Below are 21,891 nucleotides of genomic sequence, written 5' to 3'. Positions count from 1 at the left end.
CTTAGGGAGCCCTAGGCCTGGGGACACCCAGCCCTTCGGCTTAGGGAGCCCCAGGCGTAGGGCGCCGCAGCACTTAGGCTTAGGGAGCCCCAGGCCTGGCTCGCCCCAGCCGTTAGGCTAAGGGAGCCTCTGGCCTGGGGAGCCGCAGCCCTTTTTCTTAGGGAGCCCCAGGCCTGGGGCGCCCCATCCCTTAGGTTTTGGGAGCCCCAGGCTGGGGTGCCCCAGTCCTTAGGCTTTGGGTGCCCCAGGCCTGGGGCGCCCCAGCCCTTAGGCTTTGGGAGCTCCAGGCCTGTGGCGCCCCAGCCCTTAGGCTTTGGGAGCCCCAGGCCTGGGGCGCCCACGCTCTTAGGTTTAGGGAGCCCCTGGCCTGGGGCGCCCCAGACCTTAGGCTTTGGGAGCCCCAGGCCGGGGCGCGCCAGCCCTTAGGCTTTGGGAGACCCAGGCCTGGGGCGCCCCAGGGCTTATGCTTTGGGAGCCCCAGGCGTGGGGTCGCCCCATCCAATAGGCTTAGGGAGCCCTAGGCCTGGGGACACCCAGCCCTTCGGCGTAGGGAGCCCCAGGCCTAGGGCGCCGCAGCCCTTAGGCTTAGTGAGCCCCAGTCCTGGTACGTCCCAGCCCTTAGTCTTAGGGAGCCCTAGGCCTTGGGCGCCCCAGCCCTTAGGCTTTTGGAGCCCCAGGCCTGGGGCGCCAGCCCTTAGGCTTTGGGAGCCACAGGCTTGGGGCGCCCCAACTCTTAGGCTTTTGGAGCCACAGGCGTGGGGCGCCCCAGCTCGTAGGCTCTGGAACCACAGGCCTGGTGCGCCCCAGCTCGTAGGCTCTGGTAGCCACAGGCCTGGGGCGCCCCAGACCTTAGGCTTAGGGAGCCCCACACCTGGTGGGACCCAGGTCTTCGGCTTAGGGAGCCCCAGGCCTGGATCGTCCCTGCCCTTAGGCTTAGGGAGTCCCAGGCCTGGGGCACCTCAGCCCTTAGGCATTGGGAGTCCCATTCCTGGGCGCCCCATCCCTTAGGCTTTGGAAGCCACAGGAGTGGTACGCCCCAGCATTTAGGCTTTGGGATCCCCAGGCCTGGGGCGCCCCTGCCCTTGGCTTAGGGAGTCCCAGGCCTGGGGTGCCCCAGCCCTTAGGCTTAGGGAGCCCCAGGGCTGGGGCGCCCCCGCCCTTAAGCTTTGGGAGCCCCAGGCCTGGGGCGCCCCAGCCCTTAGGCTTTGGGAGCCCCAGGCCAGGGGTCGCCCCATCCAATAGGCTTAGGGAGCCCAGGCCTGGGGACACCCAGCCCTTCGGCTTAGGGAGCCCCAGGCCTCGGGCGCCGCAGCCCTTAGGCTTAGGGAGCCCCAGGCCTGGTACGTCCCAGCCCTTAGTCTTAGGGAACCCCAGGCCTTGGGCGCCCCAGCCCTTAGGCTTTTGGAGCCCCAGGCTGGGACGCCCCAGCCCATAGGATTTGGGAGCCCCCTGCCTGGGTCGCCAGCACTTAGGCTTTGGGAGCCCCAGGCTTGGGGCGCCTCAACTCTTAGGCTTTTGGAGCCCCAGGCTTAGGGCGCACCAACTCTTTGGCTTTTGGAGCCACAGGCCTGGGGCGCCCCAGCTCGTAGGCTATGGAAGCCACAGGCCTGGGGCGCCCCAGCTCGTAGGCTCTTGTAGCCACAGGCCTGGGGCGCCCCAGACCTTAGGCTTAGGGAGCCCCAGACCTGGTGGGACCCAGGTCTTAGGCTTAGGAAGCCCCAGGCCTGGGTCGTCCCTGCCCTTAGGCTTAGGGAGTCCCAGGCCTGGGGCACCCCAGTCCTTAGGCTTTGGGAGTCCCATTCCTGGGCGCCCCATCCCTTAGGCTTTGGAAGCCACAGGCCTGGTAGGCCCCAGCACTTAGGCTTTGGGAGCCCCAGGCCTGGGGCGCCCCAGCCCTTAGGCTTTGGGAGCCCCAGGCCTGGGGTGCCCCATCCCTTAGGCTTTGGAAGCCCCAAGCCTGGGGCGCCCCAGCCCTTAGGCTTTGGGAGTCCCATTCCTGGGCGCCCCATCCCTTAGGCTTTGGAAGCCACAGGCCTGGTAGGCCCCAGCACTTAGGCTTTGGGAGCCCCAGGCCTGGGGCGCCCCAGCCCTTAGGCTTTGGGAGCCCCAGGCCTGGGGTGCCCCATCCCTTAGGCTTTGGAAGCCCCAGGCCAGGGGTGCCCCTGCCCTTCGGCTTTGGGAGTCCCAGGCCTGGGGCGCCCCAGCCCTTAGGCTTTGAGAGCCCCAGGCCTGGTACGCCCCAGCCCTTAGGCTTAGGGAGCCCCTGGCCTAGGGCGCCCCAGTCCTTAGTTTTTGGGAGCCCCAGGCATGGGACTCCCCATCCCTTAAGTATTTGGAGCCCCAGGCCTGGTACGGCCCAGCCCTTAGGCTTAGGGAGCCCCTGGCCTGGGGCGCCGCAGCCTTTCGACTTTGGGAGCCCCAGGCCAGGGGCGCCCCAGCCCTTAGGTTTTGGGAGCCCCAGGCCTGGGGCGTCCCAGCCGTTAGGCGTTGTGAGCCCCAGGCCTGGGGCGCCCCCGCCCTTAGGATTTGGGAGCCCCAGGCCTGGTATGCCCCAGCCCTTAGGCTTAGGTTGCCCCAGGTCTGGTACGGCTCAGCCCTTAGGTTTAGGGAGCTCCTGGCCAGGAGGGCCCCAGCCCTTAGGCTTTGGGAGGCCCCAGCCAGGGGCGCCACAGCCCTTAGGCTTTGGGAGCCCCAGGCCTCGGGTGCCCCCGCCTTAGGCTTTGTGAGCCCCAGGCCTGGGGCCCCCACCCTTAAGCTTTGGGAGCCCCAGGCCTGGGGCGCACCAGCCCTTAGGCTTTGGGAGCCCCAGGCCTGGGGCGTCCCAGCCCTTAGGCTTTGGGAGCCCGAGGCGTGGAGCGCCCCAGGCCTTAGGCTTTGGAAGCCCGAGGCCTGGGGCGCCCCAGCCCTTAGGCTTTTGGAGTCCCATGCCTGGGGCACCCCAGCCCTTAGGCTTTGGGAGCCTCAGGCCTGGTACGCCCCAGCCCATAGGATTTGGGAGCCCCAGGCCTGGGGCGCCCAGTCCTTAGGCTTTGGGAGCCCCAGGCTGGGGCGCCCCAACTCTTTGGCTTTTGGAGCCACAGGCCTGGGGCGCCCCAGCCCTTAGGCTTATGGAGCCCCAGGCCTGGGAGGACCCAGCTCTTCGGCTTAGGGAGCCCCAGGCCTGGGGCGTCCCTGCCCTTAGGCTTAAAGAGCCCCAGGCTCAGGGCGCCACAGCCCTTAGGCTTTGGGAGTCCCAGACCTAGGCGCCCCAGACCTTAGACTTTGGGAGTCCCAGGCCTGGTATGCCCCAGCCCTTAGGCTTAGGGAGCACCTGGCCTGGGGCGCCCCAGCCCTTAGGTTTTGGGAGCCCTAGGCCTGGGGCGCCTCTTCCCTTAGGCTAAGGAAGCCTCTGGCCTGGGGCGCCACAGCCCTTTGTCTTAGGAAGCCCAAGGCCTGGGGCGCTCCAACCCCTAGGCTTTGGGAGCCCCAGGCCTGGGGCTCCCCAGCCCTTAGGCTTTGGGCGCCAGGCCTGGGTCGCCCCAGACCTTAGGCTTTGGGAGCTCCAGGCCTGTGGCAGCCCAGCCCTTATGCCTTGGGAGACCCAGGCCTAGGAGCACCCAGCCCTCGGCTTAGGGAGCCCCAGAGCTGGGCGTCACAGCCCTTTGGCTTAGGGAGCCCCAGTCCTGGTGCGCCCCCGCCCTTTGGTTTAGGGAGCCCCTGGCCTGGGGCGCCCCAGCACTTAGGCTTTGGGAGCCCCTGGCCGGGGCGCCCCAGCCCTTAGGCTTTGGGAGCCCCAGGCCTGGGGCGCCCCAGCGCTTAGGTTTTGGGAGCCCCAGGCTGGGGCGCCCCAGCCCTTAGGCTTAGGGTGCCTCAGGCCTGGGGGCACCCAGCCCTTCGGCTTAGGGAGCCCAAGCCTGGGGCGTCCCAGCCCTTAGGCTTAGGGAGCCCCAGGCCTGGGGCGCCCTAGCCCTTAGGATTAGGGAGCCTATGGCCTGGGACGCCCCAGCCCTTAGGCTTTGGGAGCCCCAGGCCAGGTACGTCCCATCCCTTAGGATTAGGGACCCCCTGGCCTGGGGTGCCCAAGCCCTTAGGCTTTGGGAGCCCCAGGCCAGGTACGCCCCAGCCCTTAGGATTAGGGACCCCCTGTCCTGGGGTGCCCCTGCCCTTAGGATTGGGCGCCCCAGACCTAGGACGCACCAGCCCTTTGGCTTAGGGAGCCCCTGGCCTGGGGCGCCCCAGCGCTTAGGCTTTGGGTGCCCCAGGCCGGGGGTGCCACAGCCGTTAGGCTTTGGGAGCTCAAGCCTGGTTCGACCCAGCCCTTAGGTTTTGGGAGCCAAAGCCTGGGGCGCCCCAGCCCTTGGGCTTTGGGAGACCCAGGCCTGGGGCGCCCAGCCCTTAGGGTTTGAGAGCCCAAGGCTAGGGGCACCCCAGCTCTTAGGCTTTGGGAGCCACAGGCCTGGGGATCCCCAGAGCTTAGGCTTAGGGAACCCCAGGCCTGGGGGCGCCCAGCCCTTCAGCTTAGGGAGCCCCAATCCTGGGGCGTCCCAGCCCTTAGGCTTAGGGAGCCCCAGGCCTGGGGCACCCCTGCTATTAGGCTTAGGGAGCCTATAGCCTGGGACGCCCCAGCCCTTCAGCTTAGGGTGCAACAGACCTAGAGCGCCCCAGCCCTCAGGCTTTGGGTGCCCCAGGCCTGGGGCACGCCAGCCCTTAGGCTTTGGGAGTCCCAGGCCTGGGGCCCCAAGCCCTTAGGCTTTGGGAGCCCCAGGCCAGGTACGCCCCAGCCCTTAGGATTAGGGAACCCCTGGTCTGGGGCGCCCCAGCCCTTTGGCTTTGGGAGCCACAGGCCTGGTACGCCCCATCCCTTAGGCTTAGGGAGCCCCTGACCTGGGGCGCCCTAGCACTTAGGCTTTGTGAGCCCCAGGGCTGAGGCGCCCCAGCCCTTAGGTTTTGTGAGCCCTAGGCCTGGGGCGCCCCTGCCCTTGGCTTTGGGAGCCCCAGGCCTGGGGTGCCCCAGCCCTTAGGCTTAGGGAACCCCAGGCCTGGGTCGCCCCAACCGTTAGGCTTAGGGAGCCTCTGGCCTGGGGCGCCCCAGCTCTTAGGTTTAGGGAGCCACTTGCCTGGGGTGCCCCAGCCCTTAGGCTTAGGGAGTCCCAGGCCTGGGGCGCCCCAGCTCTTAGGTTTAGGGAGCCACATGCCTGGGGGGCCCCAGCCCTTAGGCTTTGGGAGCCCCAGGCCGGGGGCGCCCCAGCTCTTAGGTTTAGGGAGCCACTTGCCTGGAGGGCCCCAGCCCTTAGGCTTTGGGAGCCCCAGGCCGGGGTGCCCCAGCCCTTAGGCTTAGGGAGCCCCATGCCTGGGCGTCCCAGCCCTTCGGGTAGGGAGCCCCAGGCCTGGAGCGCCCCCGCCCTTAGGTTTTGGGAGCAACTGGCCTGGGTCGCCACAGTCCTTAGGCTTTGGGAGCCCAAGGCCGGGGTGCCCCAGCCCTTAGGCTTTGGGAGCCCCAGGCATGGGGCGCCCCAGCGCTTATGCTTTGGGAGCCCCAGGCCTGGGGCGCCCCATTCCTTAGGCTTAGGGAGCCCTAGACCTGAGGACACCCAGCCCTTCGCCTTAGGGAGCCCCAGGCCTAGGGCGCCGCAGCCCTTAAACTTTGGGAGCCCCAGGCCTGGGGAGCCCCAGCCCTTAGGTTTTGGGAGCCCCAGGCCTGGGATGCCCCAGCCCTTAGGCTTTGGGAGTCCCAGGCTTGGGGCGCCCCAGCCATTAGGCTTTGAAAGCCCCAGGCCTGGTACGCCCCAGCCCTAAGGCTCAGGGAGCCCCTGGCCTAGGGCGCCCCAAGCCTTAGGCTTTGGGAGCCCCAGGCATGGGGCTCCCCAACCCTTAGGTTTTTGGAGCCCCAGGCCTGGTACGGCCCAGCCCTGAGGCTTAGGGAGCCCCTGGCCTGGGGCGCCCCAGCATTTAAACTTCGGGAGCCCCAGGCCAGGGGCTCCCCAGCCCTTAGGCTTTGGGAGCCCCAGGCCTGGGGGCACCCAGCACTTCGGCTTAGGGAGCCCCAGGCCTGGGCGTCCCAGCCCTTCGGCTTAGGGTGCCCCCCGCCTGGGGTGCCCCTGCCCTTAGGTTTAGGGAGCCCCTGGCCTGGGGCGCCCCAGACCTTAGGCTTTGGAGCCCCAGGCCGGGGCGCCCCAGCCCTTAGGCTTTGTGAGACCCAGGCCTGGGGCGCCCAAGCGCTTATGCTTTGGGAGCCCCAGGCCTGGGGTCGCCCCATCCCTTAGGCTTAGGGAGCCCTAGGCCTGGGGACACCCAGCCCTTCGGCTTAGGGAGCCCCGGGCCTTGGGCGCCCCAGCCCTTAGGCTTTTGGAGCCCCAGGCTGGGACGCCCCAGCCCATAGGATTTGGGAGCCCCAGGCCTGGGGCGCCCAGCCCTTAGGCTTTGGAGCCCCAGGCTGGGGCGCCCCAACTCTTTGGCTTTTGGAGCCACAGGCCTGGGGCGCCCCAGCCCTTAGGCTTATGGAGCCCCAGGCCTGGGAGGACCCAGCTCTTCGGCTTAGGGAGCCCCAGGCCTGGGGCGTCCCTGCCCTTAGGCTTAAAGAGCCCCAGGCTCGGGGCGCCACAGCCCTTAGGCTTTGGGAGTCCAAGACCTAGGTGCCCCAGACCTTAGACTTTGGGAGTCCCAGGCCTGGTACGCCCCAGCCCTTAGGCTTAGGGAGCACCTGGCCTGGGGCGCCCCAGCCCTTAGGTTTTGGGAGCCCTAGGCCTGGGGCGCCTCTTCCCTTAGGCTAAGGAAGCCTCTGGCCTGGGGCGCCACAGCCCTTTGTCTTAGGAAGCCCAAGGCCTGGGGCGCTCCAACCCTTAGGCTTTGGGAGCCCCAGGCCTGGGGCTCCCCAGCCCTTAGGCTTTGGGCGCCAGGCCTGGGTCGCCCCAGCCCTTAGGCTTTGGGAGCTCCAGGCCTGTGGCACCCCAGCCCTTATGCTTTGGGAGACCCAGGCCTAGGAGCACCCAGCCCTTCGGCTTAGGGAGCCCCAGAGCTGGGCGTCACAGCCCTTTGGCTTAGGGAGCCCCAGTCCTGGTGCGCCCCCGCCCTTTGGTTTAGGGAGCCCCTGGCCTGGGGCGCCCCAGCACTTAGGCTTTGGGAGCCCCTGGTCGGGGCGCCCCAGCCCTTAGGCTTTGGGAGCCCCAGGCCTGGGGCGCCCCAGCGCTTAGGTTTTGGGAGCCCCAGGCCTGGGGCGCCCCAGCCCTTCGGCTTAGGGAGCCCAAGCCTGGAGCGTCCCAGCCCTTAGGCTTAGGGAGCCCCAGGCCTGGGCGTCCCAGCCCTTAGGCTTTGGGAGCCCCAGGCCTAGGGCGCCGCAGCACTTAGGCTTAGGGAGCCCCAGGCCTGGGGCGCCCCAGCTCTTAGGTTTAGGGAGCCACATGCCTGGGGGGCCCCAGCCCTTAGGCTTTGGGAGCCCCAGGCCGGGGTCGCCCCAGCTCTTAGGTTTAGGGAGCCACTTGCCTGGGGAGCCCCAGCCCATAGGCTTTGGGAGCCCAAGGCCGGGGTTCCCCAGCCCTTGGCTTTGGGAGCCCCAGGCATGGGGCGCCCCAGCGTTTATGCTTTGGGAGCCCCAGGCCTGGGGCGCCCCATTCCTTAGGCTTAGGGAGCCCTAGGCCTGAGGACACCCAGCCCTTCGGCTTAGGGAGCCCCAGGCCTAGGGCGCCGAAGCCCTTAAGCTTTGGGAGCCCCAGGCTTGGGGAGCCCCAGCACTTAGGTTTTGGGAGCCCCAGGCTGGGGTGCCCCAGCCCTTAGGCTTTGGGAGCCCCAGGCCTGGGGCGCCCCCGCCCTTAGGCTTTGGGAGCCCCAGGCCTGGGGTGCCCCAGCCCTTAGGCTTTGGGAGTCCCAGGCCTGGGGCGCCCCAGCCCTTAGGCTTTGAGAGCCCCAGGCCTGGTACGCCCCAGCCCTAAGGCTTAGGGAGCCCCTGGCCTAGGGCGCCCCAAGCCTTAGGATTTGGGAGCCCCAGGCATGGGGCTCCCCAACCCATAGGTTTTTGGAGCCCCAGGCCTGGTTCGGCCCAGCCCTGAGGCTTAGGGAGCCCCTGGCCTGGGGCGCCCCAGCCTTTAGACTTCGGGAGCCCCAGGCCAGGGGCGCCCCAGGCCTTATGTTTTGGTAGCCCCAGGCCTGGTACAGCCCAGCCCTTAGGCTTAGGGAGCCCCAGGCCTGGTACGGCCCAGCCCTTAGGCTTAGGGAGCCCCTGGCCAGGAGCGACCCAGCCCTTAGGCTTTGGGAGCCCCAGGCCTGGGGCCCCCCGCCCTTAAGCTTTGGGAGCCCCAGGCCTGGGGCGCCCCAGCCCTTAGGCTTTGGGAGCCCCAGGCCTGGGGTGTCCCAGCCCTTAGGCTTTGGAAGCCCGAGGCCTGGGGCGCCTCAGCCCTTATGCTTAGGGAGCCCCTGGCATGGGGCGTCCCATGATTTAGGCTTTGGGAGCCCCAGGCCTGGAGCGCCCCAGGCCTTAGGCTTTGGGAGCCCCAGGCCTGGGGTGACCCAGCCCTTAGGCTTTGGGAGCCCCAGGCCTGGTACGGCCCACCCCTTAGGCTTAGGGAGCCCCTGGCTTGGGGCGTCCCAGCCCTTAGGCTTTGGGAGCCCCAGACCTGGGGGGCAACTGCCCTTAGGCTTTGTGAGCCCCAGGCCTGGGGCACCCCAGCCGTTACACTTTGGGAGTCCCAGGCCTGGGGCACCCCAGTCCTTAGGCTTTGGGATCCCCAGGCCTGGAGCGCCCCAGGCCTTAAGCTTTGTGAGCCGCAGGCCTGGGGCGCCCCAGCCCTTAGGCTTTGGGAGCCCCAGGCCTGGTAGGGCCCAGCCTTTAGGCTTAGGGAGCCCCTGGCCTGGCGCGCCCCAGCCTTTAGGCTTTGCAAAGCCCAGGCCAGGGGCACCCCAGCCCTTAGGATTTGGGAGCCCCAGGCCTGGGGCGCCCCCCCCCTTAGTCTTTGGGAGCCCCAGACCTGGGGTGCCCCCGACGTTAGGATTTGGGAGCCGCAAGCTGGGACGCCCCAGCCCATAGATTTTGGGAGCCCCAGGCCTGGGGTGCCCCAGCTCGTAGGCTCTGGGAGCCACAGGCCTGGGGCGCCCCAGACCTTAGGCCTAAGGAGCCCCAGACCTGGGGTGACCCAGCTCTTCGGCTTAGGGAGCCCCAGGCCTGGGGCATCCCTGCCCTTAGGCTTAGGGAGTCCCAGGCCTGGGGCACCCCAATCCTTAGGTTTGGGAGTCCCATTCCTGGGCGCCCCAGCCCTTAGGCTTTGGAAGCCACAGGCCTGGTACGCCCCAGCCCTTTGGTTTAGGGAGCCCCAGGCCTGGGTCGCCCCAGCAGTTAGCCTAAGGGAGCCTCTGGCCTGGGGAGCCACAGCCCTTTTTCTTAGGGAGCCCCAGGCCTGGGGCGCCCCAACCCTTAGGTTTTGGGAGCCCCAGGCTGGGGCGCCACAGACCTTAGGCTTTGGGTGCCCCAGGCCTGGGGCGCCCCAGCCCTTAGGCTTTGGGAGCTCCAGGCCTGGGGCACCCCTGCCCTTAGGCTTTGGGAGCTCCAGGCCTGTGGCGCCCCAGCCCTTAGGCTTTGGGAGCCCCAGGCCTGGGGCGCCCCATTCCTTAGGCTTAGGGAGCCTTATGCCTGGGGACACCCAGGCCTTTGGCTTAGGGAGCCCCAGGCCTGGTACGTCCCAGCCCTTAGTCTTAGGGAGCCCCAGGCCTTGGGCGCCCCAGCCCTTAGGCTTTTGGAGCCCCAGGCTGGGACGCCCCAGCCCATAGGATTTGGGAGCCCCAGGCCCCGGGCGCCAGCCCTTAGGCTATGGGAGCCCCAGGCTTGGGGCGCCCCAACTCTGAGGCTTTTGGAGCCACAGGCCTGGGGCGCACAGCTCGTAGGCTCTGGGAGCCACAGGCCTGGGGCGCCCCAGCTCGTAGGCTCTGGGAGCCACAGGACTGGGGCGCCCCAGACCTTAGGCTTAGGGAGCCCCAGACCTGGTGGGACCCAGGTCTTCTGCTTAGGGAGCCCCAGGCCTGGGGCGTCCCTGCCCTTAGGCTTAGTGAGTCCCAGGCCTGGGGCACACCAGCCCTTAGGCTTTGGGAGTCCCATTCCTGGGCGCCCCAGCCCATAGGATTTGGGAGCCCCAGGCCTGGGGCGCCCAGCCCTTAGGCTTTGGGAGCCCCAGGCTTGGGGCGCCCCAACTCTTAGGCTTTTGGAGCCAGAGGCCTGGGGCGCCCCAGCCCTTAGGTTTATGGAGCCCTAGGCCTGGGAAGACCCAGCTCTTCGGCTTAGGGAGCCCCAGGCCTGGGGCGTCCCTGCACTTAGGCTTAGAGAGCCTCAGGCTCGAGGCGCCAGTGCCCTTAGGCTTTGGGAGTCCCAGACCTAGGCGCCCCAGACCTTAGGCTTTGGGAATCCCAGGCCTGGTACACCCCAGCCCTTAGGCTTAGGGAGCACCTGGCCTGGGGCGCCCCAGCACTTAGGCTTCGGAGCCCCAGGCCTGGGGCGTCCCAGCCCTTAGGTTTTCGGTCCCTAGTCCTGGGGCGCCTCTTCCCTTAGGCTTAGGGAGCCTCTGGCCTGGGGCGCCACAGCCCTTTGTCTTAGGAAGCCCAAGGCCTGGGGCGCCCCAACACTTAGGCTTTGGGAGCCCCAGGTCTGGGGCGCCCCAGCCCTCAGGCTTTGGGTGCCAGGCCTGGGTCGCCCCAGCCCTTAGGCTTTGGGAGCTCCAGGCCTGTGGCACCCCAGCCCTTATGCTTTGGGAGACCCAGGCCTAGGAGCACCCAGCCCTTCGGCTTAGGGAGCCCCAGACCTGGGCGTCAAAGCCCTTCGGCTTAGGGAGCCCCAGTCCTGGGGCGCCCCCGCCCTTAGGTTTAGGGAGCCCCTGGCCTGGGGTGCCCCTGCCCTTAGGGTTTGGGAGCGCCTCCCGGGACGCCCCAGCCCTTAGGCTTTGGGAGCCCCAGGCCTGGGGCGCCCCAGCGCTTAGGTTTTGGGAGCCCCAGGCCTGGGGCGCCCCAGCCCTTAGGCTTAGGGTGCCCCAGGCCTGGGGGCACCCAGCCCTTCGGCTTAGGGAGCCCCAGGCCTGGGGCGTCCCAGCTCTTAGGCTTAGGGAGCCCCAGGCCTGGGGCGCCCCAGTCTTAGGCTTAGGGAGCCTATGGCCTGGGATGCCCCAGCCCTTAGGCTTTGGGAGCCCCAGGCCAGGTACGCCCCAGCCCTTAGGATTAGGGACCCCCTGGCCTGGGGCACCCCCACCCTTAGAATTTGGGAGCCCCAGGCCTGGGGTGCCCCAGCCGTTAGGCTTTGGGAGTTAAAGCCTGGTGCGACCCAGCCCTTAAGCTTTGGAAGCCCCAGGCATGGGGCGCCCCAACCCTTAGGATTTGGGAGCCCCAGGCTGGCACGCCACAGCCCATAGGTTTTGGGAGCCCCAGGCCTGGGGCGCCCAGCCCTTAGGGTTTGAGAGCCCAAGGCTTGGGGCGCCCCAGCTCTTAGGCTTTGGGAGCCACAGCCTTGGCCTCCCCAGAGCTTAGGCTTAGGGAACCCCAGGCCTAGGGGTGCCCAGCCCTTCGCCATAGGGAGCCCCAGGCCTGGGGCGTCCCAGCCCTTAGGCTTCGGGAGCCCCAGGCCTGGGGCGCCCCAGCTCTTAGGCTTAGGGAGCCTATAGCCTGGGACGCCCCATCCCTTCGGCTTAGGGTGCAACAGACCTAGAGCGCCCAGCCCTCAGGCTTTGGGAGCCCCAGGCCTGGGGCACACCAGCCCTTAGGCTTTGGGAGTCCCAGGCCTGGGGCGCCAAGCCCTTAGGCTTTGGGAGCCCCAGGACAGGTACGCCCCAGCCCTTTGGCTTTGGGAGCCACAGGCCTGGTACGCCCCATCCCTTAGGCTTAGGGAGCCCCTGACCTGGGGCGCCCTAGCACTTAGGCTTTGGGAGCTCCAGGGCTGAGGCGCCCCAGCCCTTAGGTTTTGTGAGCCCTAGGCCTGGGGCGCCCCTGCCCTTGGCTTTGGGAGCCCCAGGCCTGGGGTGCCCAAACCCTTAGGCTTAGGGAGCCCCAGGCCTGCGTCGCCCCAACGGTTAGGCTTAGGGAGCCTCTGGCCTGGGGCGCCACAGCCCTTTTTCTTAGGGAGCCCCAGGCCTGGGGCGCCCCAACCCTTAGGCTTTGAGAGCCCCAGGCCTGGGGCGCCCCACCTCTTAGGTTTAGGGAGCCACTTGCCTGGGGCGCCCCAGCCCTTAGGCTTTGGGAGCCCCAGGCCAGGGTGCCCCAGCCCTTAGGCTTAGGGAGCCCCATGCCTGGGCGTCCCAGCCCTTCGGGTAGGGAGCCCCAGGCCTGGGGCGTCCCCGCCCTTAGGTTTTGGGAGCAACTGGCCTGGGGCGCCCCAGCCCTTAGGCTTTGGGAGCCCCAGGCCGGGGTGCCCCAGCCCTTAGGCTTTGGGAGCCCCAGGCCTGGGGCGCCCCAGCGCTTATGCTTTGGGAGCCCCAGGCCTGGCGCGCCCCAGCTCTTAGGTTTAGGGAGCCACTTGCCTGGGGCGCCCCAGCCCTTAGGCTTTGGGAGCCCCAGGCCGAGGTGCCCTAGCCCTTAGGCTTAGGGAGCCCCATGCCTGGGCGTCCCAGCCCTTCGGGTAGGGATCCCCAGGCCGGGGTGCCCCAGCCCTTAGGCTTTGGGAGCTCCAGGCCTGTGGCGCCCCAGCCCTTATGCTTTGTGAGCCCCAGGCCTAGGGGCACCCTCCCCTTCGGCTTAGGGAGCCCCAGACCTGGGCGTCACAGCCCTTCGGCTTAGAGAGCCCCAGGCCTGGGGCGCCCCCGCCCTTAGGTTTAGGGAGCCTCTGGCCTGGGGCGCCATAGCCCTTTGTCTTTGGGAGCCCCAGACCGGGGTGCCCCAGCCCTTAGGCTTTAGGAGCCCCAGGCCTGGGGCGCCCCAGCGCTTATGCTTTGGGAGCCCCAGGCCTGGGGCGCCCCATTCCTTAGGCTTAGGGAGCCTTATGCCTGGGGACACCCAGGCCTTTGGCTTAGGGAGCCCCAGGCCTGGTACGTCCCAGCCCTTAGTCTTAGGGAGCCCCAGGCCTTGGGCGCCCCAGCCCTTAGGCTTTTGGAGCCCCAGGCTGGGACGCCCCAGCCCATAGGATTTGGGAGCCCCAGGCCCCGGGCGCCAGCCCTTAGGCTATGGGAGCCCCAGGCTTGGGGCGCCCCAACTCTGAGGCTTTTGGAGCCACAGGCCTGGGGCGCACAGCTCGTAGGCTCTGGGAGCCACAGGCCTGGGGCGCCCCAGCTCGTAGGCTCTGGGAGCCACAGGACTGGGGCGCCCCAGACCTTAGGCTTAGGGAGCCCCAGACCTGGTGGGACCCAGGTCTTCTGCTTAGGGAGCCCCAGGCCTGGGGCGTCCCTGCCCTTAGGCTTAGTGAGTCCCAGGCCTGGGGCACACCAGCCCTTAGGCTTTGGGAGCCCCATTCCAGGGCGCCCCAGCCCATAGGATTTGGGAGCCCCAGGCCTGGGGCGCCCAGCCCTTAGGCTTTGGGAGCCCCAGGCTTGGGGCGCCCCAACTCTTAGGCTTTTGGAGCCAGAGGCCTGGGGCGCCCCAGCCCTTAGGTTTATGGAGCCCTAGGCCTGGGAAGACCCAGCTCTTCGGCTTAGGGAGCCCCAGGCCTGGGGCGTCCCTGCACTTAGGCTTAGAGAGCCTCAGGCTCGAGGCGCCAGTGCCCTTAGGCTTTGGGAGTCCCAGACCTAGGCGCCCCAGACCTTAGGCTTTGGGAATCCCAGGCCTGGTACACCCCAGCCCTTAGGCTTAGGGAGCACCTGGCCTGGGGCGCCCCAGCACTTAGGCTTCGGAGCCCCAGGCCTGGGGCGTCCCAGCCCTTAGGTTTTCGGTCCCTAGTCCTGGGGCGCCTCTTCCCTTAGGCTTAGGGAGCCTCTGGCCTGGGGCGCCACAGCCCTTTGTCTTAGGAAGCCCAAGGCCTGGGGCGCCCCAACACTTAGGCTTTGGGAGCCCCAGGTCTGGGGCACCCCAGCCCTCAGGCTTTGGGTGCCAGGCCTGGGTCGCCCCAGCCCTTAGGCTTTGGGAGCTCCAGGCCTGTGGCACCCCAGCCCTTATGCTTTGGGAGACCCAGGCCTAGGAGCACCCAGCCCTTCGGCTTAGGGAGCCCCAGACCTGGGCGTCAAAGCCCTTCGGCTTAGGGAGCCCCAGTCCTGGGGCGCCCCCGCCCTTAGGTTTAGGGAGCCCCTGGCCTGAGGCGCCCCAGCCCTCAGGGTTTGGGAGCGCCTCCCGGGACGCCCCAGCCCTTAGACTTTGGGAGCCCCAGGCCTGGGGCGCCCCAGCGCTTAGGTTTTGGGAGCCCCAGGCCTGGGGCGCCCCAGCCCTTAGGCTTAGGGTGCCCCAGGCCTGGGGGAACCCAGCCCTTCGGCTTAGGGAGCCCCAGGCCTGGGGCGTCCCAGCTCTTAGGCTTAGGGAGCCCCAGGCCTGGGGCGCCCCAGTCTTAGGCTTAGGGAGCCTATGGCCTGGGATGCCCCAGCCCTTAGGCTTTGGGAGCCCCAGGCCAGGTACGCCCCAGCCCTTAGGATTAGGGACCCCCTGGCCTGGGGCGCCCAAGCCCTTAGGCTTTGGGAGCCCCAGGCCAGGTACGCCCCAGCCCTTAGGATTAGGGACCCCCTGGCCAGGGGCACCCCCACCCTTAGAATTTGGGAGCCCCAGGCCTGGGGTGCCCCAGCCGTTAGGCTTTGGGAGTTAAAGCCTGGTGCGACCCAGCCCTTAAGCTTTGGAAGCCCCAGGCATGGGGCGCCCCAACCCTTAGGATTTGGGAGCCCCAGGCTGGGACGCCACAGCCAATAGGTTTTGGGAGCCCCAGGCCTGGGGCGCCCAGCCCTTAGGGTTTGAGAGCCCAAGGCTTGGGGCACCCCAGCTCTTAGGCTTTGGGAGCCACAGCCTTGGGCTCCCCAGAGCTTAGGCTTAGGGAACCCCAGGCCTAGGGGTGCCCAGCCCTTCGCCATAGGGAGCCCCAGGCCTGGGGCGTCCCAGCCCTTAGGCTTCGGGAGCCCCAGGCCTGGGGCGCCCCAGCTCTTAGGCTTAGGGAGCCAATAGCCTGGAACGCCCCATCCCTTCGGCTTATGGTGCAACAGACCTAGAGCGCCCCAGCCCTCAGGCTTTGGGAGCCCCAGGCCTGGGGCACACCAGCCCTTAGGCTTTGGGAGTCCCAGGCCTGGGGCGCCAAGCCCTTAGGCTTTGGGAGCCCCAGGCCAGGTACGCCCCAGCCCTTAGGATTAGGGAACCCCTGGTCTGGAGCGCCCCAGCCCTTTGGCTTTGGGAGCCACAGGCCTGGTACGCCCCATCCCTTAGGCTTAGGGAGCCCCTGACCTGGGGCGCCCTAGCACTTAGGCTTTGGGAGCTCCAGGGCTGAGGCGCCCCAGCCCTTATGTTTTGTGAGCCCTAGGCCTGGGGCGCCCCTGCCCTTGGCTTTGCAGCCCCAGGCCTGGGGTGCCCAAACCCTTAGGCTTAGGGAGCCCCAGGCCTGCGTCGCCCCAACGGTTAGGCTTAGGGAGCCTCTGGCCTGGGGCGCCACAGCCATTTTTCTTAGGGAGCCCCAGGCCTGGGGCGCCCCAACCCTTAGGCTTTGAGAGCCCCAGGCCTGGGGCGCCCCACCTCTTAGGTTTAGGGAGCCACTTGCCTGGGGCGCCCCAGCCCTTAGGCTTTGGGAGCCCCAGGCCAGGGTGCCCCAGCCCTTAGGCTTAGGGAGCCCCATGCCTGGGCGTCCCAGCCCTTCGGGTAGGGAGCCCCAGGCCTGGGGCGTCCCCGCCCTTAGGTTTTGGGAGCAACTGGCCTGGGGCGCCCCAGCCCTTAGGCTTTGGGAGCCCCAGGCCGGGGTGCCCCAGCCCTTAGGCTTTGGGAGCCCCAGGCCTGGGGCGCCCCAGCGCTTATGCTTTGGGAGCCCCAGGCCTGGCGCGCCCCAGCTTTTAGGTTTAGGGAGCCACTTGCCTGGGGCGCCCCAGCCCTTAGGCTTTGGGAGTCCCAGGCCGAGGTGCCCCAGCCCTTAGGCTTAGGGAGCCCCATGCCTGGGCGTCCCAGCCCTTCGGGTAGGGATCCCCAGGCCGGGGTGCCCCAGCCCTTAGGCTTTGGGAGCTCCAGGCCTGTGGCGCCCCAGCCCTTATGCTTTGTGAGCCCCAGGCCTAGGGGCACCCTCCCCTTCGGCTTAGGGAGCCCCAGACCTGGGCGTCACAGCCCTTCGGCTTAGAGAGCCCCAGGCCTGGGGCGCCCCCGCCCTTAGGTTTAGGGAGCCTCTGGCCTGGGGCGCCATAGCCCTTTGTCTTTGGGAGCCCCAGGCCGGGGTGCCCCAGCCCTTAGGCTTTAGGAGCCCCAGGCCTGGGGCGCCCCAGCGCTTATGCTTTGGGAGCCCCAGGCCTGGGGCGCCCCATTCCTTAGGCTTAGGGAGCCTTATGCCTGGGGACACCCAGCCCTTTGGCTTAGGGAGCCCCAGGCCTGGTACGGCCCAGCACTTAGTCTTAGGGAGCCCCAGGCCTTGGGCGCCCCAGCCCTTAGGCTTTTGGAGCTCCAGGCTGGGACGCCCCAGCCCATACGTTTTGGGAGCCCCAGGCCTGGGGCGCCCAGCCCTTAGGCTTTGGGAGCCCCAGATTTGGGGCGCCCCAACTCTTAGGCTTTTGGAGCCACAGGCCTGGGGCGCCACAGCCCTTAGGCTTATGGAGCGCCAGGCCCTGGGGGGACCCAGCTGTTTGGCTTAGGGAGCCCCAGGCCTGGGGCGTCCCTGCCCTTAGGCTTAGGGAGCCCCAGGCTCGGGGCGCCCCAGCCCTGAGGCTTTGGCAGTTCCAGACCTAGGCGCCACAGCCCTTAGGCTGGGAGTCGAAGGCCTGGCACGCCCCAGCCCTTAGGCTTAGGGAGCACCTGGCCTGGGGCGCCTCTGCCCTTAGGCTTTGGGAGCCCCAGGCATGGGGCACCCCAGCCCTTAGGCTTTGGGAGCCCCAGGCCTGGGGCGCCCCAGCCCTTAGTCTTAGGGAGCCTCTGGCCTTGGGCGCCACAGCCCTTTGTCTTAGGAAGCCCATTGCCTGGGGCGCCCCAACACTTAGGTTTTGGGAGCCCCCGGCCTGGGGCGCCCCAGCCCTTAGGCTTTGGGTTCCCCAGCCCTTAGGCTTTGGGAGCTCCAGGCCTGTGGCGCCCCAGCCCTTATGCTTTGAGAGCCCCAGGCTTAGGGGCACCCAGCACTTCGGCTTAGGAAGCCCCAGACCTGGGCGTCACAGCCCTTTGGCTTAGCGAGCCCCAGGCCTGGGGCGCCCCCGCCCTTAGGCTTTGGGAGCCCCAGGCCGGGGCGCACCAGACTTAGGCTTTGGGAGCCCCAGGCCTGGGGCGCCCCAGCGCTTAGGCTTTGGGAACCCCAGGCATTGGGCGCCCCAGCCCTTAGACTTAGGGAGCCCCAGGCCTGGGGGCACCCAGCGCTTCGGCTTAGGGAGCCCCAGGCCTGGGGCGTCCCAGCCCTTAGGCTTTGGGAGCCCCAGGCCTGGGGCGTCCTTGCCCTTAGTCTTAGGGAGCCCCAGGCTCGGGGCGCCCCAGCCCTTAGGCTTTGGGAGTTCCAGACCTAGGCGCCACAGCCCTTAGGATGGGAGTCGCAGGCCTGGTACGCCCCAGCCCTTAGGCTTAGTGAGCACCTGGCCTGGGGCGCCCCAGCCCTTAGGTTTTGGGAGCCCTAGGCCTGGGGCGCCTCTGCCCTTAGGCTTAGGGAGCCTCTGGCCTTGGGCGCCACAGCCCTTTGTCTTAGGAAGCCCAAGGCCTGGGGCGCCCCAACACTTAGGTTTTGGGAGCCCCCGGCTAGGGGCGCCCCAGCCCTTAGGCTTTGGGTGCCCCAGGCCTGGGGCGCCCCAGGCCTTAGGCTTTGGGAGCTCCAGGCCTGTGGCGCCCCAGCCCTTATGCTTTGAGAGCCCCAGGCTTAGGGGCACCCAGCCCGTCGGCTTAGGGAGCCCAAGACCTGGGCGTCACAGCCGTTTGGCTTAGGGAGCCCCAGGCCTGGGGCGGCCCGGCCCTTAGGTTTAGGGAGCCCCTGGCCTGGGGCGCCCCAGCCCTTAGGCTTTGGGAGCTCCAGGGCTGAGGCGCCCCAGCCCTTAGGTTTTGTGAGCCCTAGGCCTGGGGCGCCCCGCCCTTGGCTTTGGGAGCCTCAGGCCTGGGGTGCCCAAACCCTTAGGCTTAGGGAGCCCCAGGCCTGGGTCGCCCCAACGGTTAGGCTTAGGGAGCCTCTGGCCTGGGGCGCCACAGCCCTTTTTCTTAGGGAGCCCCAGGCCTGGGGCGCCCCAACCCTTAGGCTTTGAGAGCCCCAGGCCTGGGGCGCCCCACCTCTTAGGTTTAGGGAGCCACTTGCCTGGGGCGCCCCAGCCCTTAGGCTTTGGGAGCCCCAGGCCAGGGTGCCCCAGACCTTAGGCTTAGGGAGCCCCATGCCTGGGCGTCCCAGCCCTTCGGGTAGGGAGCCCCAGGCCTGGGGCGTCCCCGCCCTTAGGTTTTGGGAGCAACTGGCCTGGGGCGCCCCAGCCCTTAGGCTTTGGGAGCCCCAGGCCGGGGTGCCCCAGCCCTTAGGCTTTGGGAGCCCCAGGCCTGGGGCGCCCCAGCGCTTATGCTTTGGGAGCCCCAGGCCTGGCGCGCCCCAGCTCTTAGGTTTAGGGAGCCACTTGCCTGGGGCGCCCCAGCCCTTAGGCTTTGGGAGCCCCAGGCCGAGGTGCCCCAGCCCTTAGGCTTAGGGAGCCCCATGCCTGGGCGTCCCAGCCCTTCGGGTAGGGATCCCCAGGCCGGGGTGCCCCAGCCCTTAGGCTTTGGGAGCTCCAGGCCTGTGGCGCCCCAGCCCTTATGCTTTGTGAGCCCCAGGCCTAGGGGCACCCTCCCCTTCGGCTTAGGGAGCCCCAGACCTGGGCGTCACAGCCCTTCGGCTTAGAGAGCCCCAGGCCTGGGGCGCCCCCGCCCTTAGGTTTAGGGAGCCTCTGGCCTGGGGCGCCACAGCCCTTTGTCTTTGGGAGCCACAGGCCGGGGTGCCCCAGCCCTTAGGCTTTAGGAGCCCCAGGCCTGGGGCGCCCCAGCGCTTATGCTTTGGGAGCCCCAGGCCTGGGGCGCCCCATTCCTTAGGCTTAGGGAGCCTTATGCCTGGGGACACCCAGCCCTTTGGCTTAGGGAGCCCCGGGCCTGGTACGGCCCAGCACTTAGTCTTAGGGAGCCCCAGGCCTTGGGCGCCCCAGCCCTTAGGCTTTTGGAGCCCCAGGCTGGGACGCCCCAGCCCATAGGTTTTGGGAGCCCCAGGCCTGGGGCGCCCAGCCCTTAGGCTTTGGGAGCCCCAGATTTGGGGCGCCCCAACTCTTAGGCTTTTGGAGCCACAGGCCTGGGGCGCCACAGCCCTTAGGCTTATGGAGCCCCAGGCCCTGGGGGGACCCAGCTGTTTGGCTTAGGGAGCCCCAGGCCTGGGGCGTCCCTGCCCTTAGGCTTAGGGAGCCCCAGGCTCGGGGCGCCCCAGCGCTGAGGCTTTGGCAGTTCCAGACCTAGGCGCCAAAGCCCTTAGGCTGGGAGTCGAAGGCCTGGCACGCCCCAGCCCTTAGGCTTAGGGAGCACCTGGCCTGGGGCGCCTCTGCCCTTAGGTTTTGGGAGCCCCAGGCCTGGGGCACCCCAGCCCTTAGGCTTTGGGAGCCCCAGGCCTGGGGCGCCCCAGCCCTTAGTCTTAGGGAGCCTCTGGCCTTGGGCGCCACAGCCCTTTGTCTTAGGAAGCCCATTGCCTGGGGCGCCCCAACACTTAGGTTTTGGGAGCCCCCGGCCTGGGGCGCCCCAGCCCTTAGGCTTTGGGTGCCCCAGCCCTTAGGCTTTGGGAGCTCCAGGCCTGTGGCGCCCCAGCCCTTATGCTTTGAGAGCCCCAGGCTTAGGGGCACCCAGCACTTCGGCTTAGGGAGCCCCAGACCTGGGCGTCACAGCCCTTTGGCTTAGGGAGCCCCAGGCCTGGGGCGCCCCCGCCCTTAGGCTTTGGGAGCCCCAGGCCGGGGCGCACCAGACTTAGGCTTTGGGAGCCCCAGGCCTGGGGCGCCCCAGCGCTTAGGCTTTGGGAGCCCCAGGCATGGGGCGCCCCAGCCCTTAGACTTAGGGAGCCCCAGGCCTGGGGGCACCCAGCGCTTCGGCTTAGGGAGCCCCAGGCCTGGGGCATCCCAGCCCTTAGGCTTTGGGAGCCCCAGGCCTGGGGCGTCCTTGCCCTTAGTCTTAGGGAGCCCCAGGCTCGGGGCGCCCCAGCCCTTAGGCTTTGGGAGTTCCAGACCTAGGCGCCACAGCCCTTAGGATGGGAGTCGCAGGCCTGGTACGCCCCAGCCCTTAGGCTTAGTGAGCACCTGGCCTGGGGCGCCCCAGCCCTTAGGTTTTGGGAGCCCTAGGCCTGGGGCGCCTCTGCCCTTAGGCTTAGGGAGCCTCTGGCCTTGGGCGCCATAGCCCTTTGTCTTAGGAAGCCCAAGGCCTGGGGCACCCCAACACTTAGGTTTTGGGAGCCCCCGGCTAGGGGCGCCCCAGCCCTTAGGCTTTGGGTGCCCCAGGCCTGGGGCGCCCCAGGCCTTAGGCTTTGGGAGCTCCAGGCCTGTGGCGCCCCAGCCCTTATGCTTTGAGAGCCCCAGGCTTAGGGGCACCCAGCCCGTCGGCTTAGGGAGCCCCAGACCTGGGCGTCACATCCGTTCGGCTTAGGGAGCCCCAGGCCTGGGGCGGCCCGGCCCTTAGGTTTAGGGAGCCCCTGGCCTGGGGCGCCCCAGCCCTTAGGCTTTGGGAGCTCCAGGGCTGAGGCGCCCCAGCCCTTAGGTTTTGTGAGCCCTAGGCCTGGGGCGCCCCTGCCCTTGGCTTTGGGAGCCCCAGGCCTGGGGTGCCCAAACCCTTAGGCTTAGGGAGCCCCATGCCTGGGCGTCCCAGCCCTTCGGGTAGGGATCCCCAGGCCGGGGTGCCCCAGCCCTTAGGCTTTGGGAGCTCCAGGCCTGTGGCGCCCCAGCCCTTATGCTTTGTGAGCCCCAGGCCTAGGGGCACCCTCCCCTTCGGCTTAGGGAGCCCCAGACCTGGGCGTCACAGCCCTTCGGCTTAGAGAGCCCCAGGCCTGGGGCGCCCCCGCCCTTAGGTTTAGGGAGCCTCTGGCCTGGGGCGCCACAGCCCTTTGTCTTTGGGAGCCACAGGCCGGGGTGCCCCAGCCCTTAGGCTTTAGGAGCCCCAGGCCTGGGGCGCCCCAGCGCTTATGCTTTGGGAGCCCCAGGCCTGGGGCGCCCCATTCCTTAGGCTTAGGGAGCCTTATGCCTGGGGACACCCAGCCCTTTGGCTTAGGGAGCCCCAGGCCTGGTACGGCCCAGCACTTAGTCTTAGGGAGCCCCAGGCCTTGGGCGCCCCAGCCCTTAGGCTTTTGGAGCCCCAGGCTGGGACGCCCCAGCCCATAGGTTTTGGGAGCCCCAGGCCTGGGGCGCCCAGCCCTTAGGCTTTGGGAGCCCCAGGCCCTGGGGGGACCCAGCTGTTTGGCTTAGGGAGCCCCAGGCCTGGGGCGTCCCTGCCCTTAGGCTTAGGGAGCCCCAGGCTCGGGGCGCCCCAGCGCTGAGGCTTTGGCAGTTCCAGACCTAGGCGCCACAGCCCTTAGGCTGGGAGTCGAAGGCCTGGTACGCCCCAGCCCTTAGGCTTAGGGAGCACCTGGCCTGGGGCGCCTCTGCCCTTAGGCTTTGGGAGCCCCAGGCCTGGGGCACCCCAGCCCTTAGGCTTTGGGAGCCCCAGGCCTGGGGCGCCCCAGCCCTTAGTCTTAGGGAGCCTCTGGCCTTGGGCGCCACAGCCCTTTGTCTTAGGAAGCCCATTGCCTGGGGCGCCCCAACACTTAGGTTTTGGGAGCCCCCGGCCTGGGGCGCCCCAGCCCTTAGGCTTTGGGTGCCCCAGGCCTGGGGCGTCCCAGCCCTTAGGCTTTGGGAGCTCCAGGCCTGTGGCGCCCCAGCCCTTATGCTTTGAGAGCCC

The sequence above is a fragment of the Tenrec ecaudatus genome, chromosome 16, assembly GCF_050624435.1.
Source record: "Tenrec ecaudatus isolate mTenEca1 chromosome 16, mTenEca1.hap1, whole genome shotgun sequence".
In the NCBI taxonomy this organism is placed as follows: Eukaryota; Metazoa; Chordata; class Mammalia; order Afrosoricida; family Tenrecidae; genus Tenrec; species Tenrec ecaudatus.
This window is presented reverse-complemented; position numbering follows the sequence as displayed.